This window comes from Haliaeetus leucocephalus, unplaced genomic scaffold (genome assembly GCF_000737465.1).
Source record: "Haliaeetus leucocephalus isolate CR32 unplaced genomic scaffold, Haliaeetus_leucocephalus-4.0 Scaffold331, whole genome shotgun sequence".
In the NCBI taxonomy this organism is placed as follows: Eukaryota; Metazoa; Chordata; class Aves; order Accipitriformes; family Accipitridae; genus Haliaeetus; species Haliaeetus leucocephalus.
This window is the reverse complement of record NW_010972767.1, coordinates 29,520-30,023: the sequence shown is the minus strand read 5'-3', so window position 1 is coordinate 30,023 and position 504 is coordinate 29,520.

The following is a 504-nucleotide window of genomic DNA, read 5'->3' as shown; positions in this document are numbered from 1 at the left end:
GGTGCGGAAACAGACTCCACAATCAGTGAGATTGTAAAGTAGGTATGTTCATTCAGCGCTGGGCAGCACGGGGGGTAGTCCCACCAAAGTCGTGCGCGCCCGACTTGGCAGTTCGCCTCAAGTTTATACAGTCAAGTGTTACATATTCACAATACGCCTATACATATGCATGACCTATCCCCGCTTCATATTGAAATGAGTTTTGAGAGGTCATTTCCATAGCCTTCTCTCAACTGCGCTTGCGCAGTGCCTCCTTATGGTGGTCGTCTGGTGGTCGCAGAGATGAAGATAGATGACTCCTCTTCATCACCGCTAGTAACCTCTTTTCTTGCGCAGGCTCAGTGGTTTCTTGGTATTCACCCAAGCCGCCAGACCAGTCTTGGCTGGCTCTTCGGACCAGCTCCTGCTTCTTATCAAGGACTGTCTCTACCTCATTGGTTGGTTCTTGGGACCAGCTCTTCTTATCAAGGACTGTCTCTACCCCAGCTAATTTCAACAATGTAA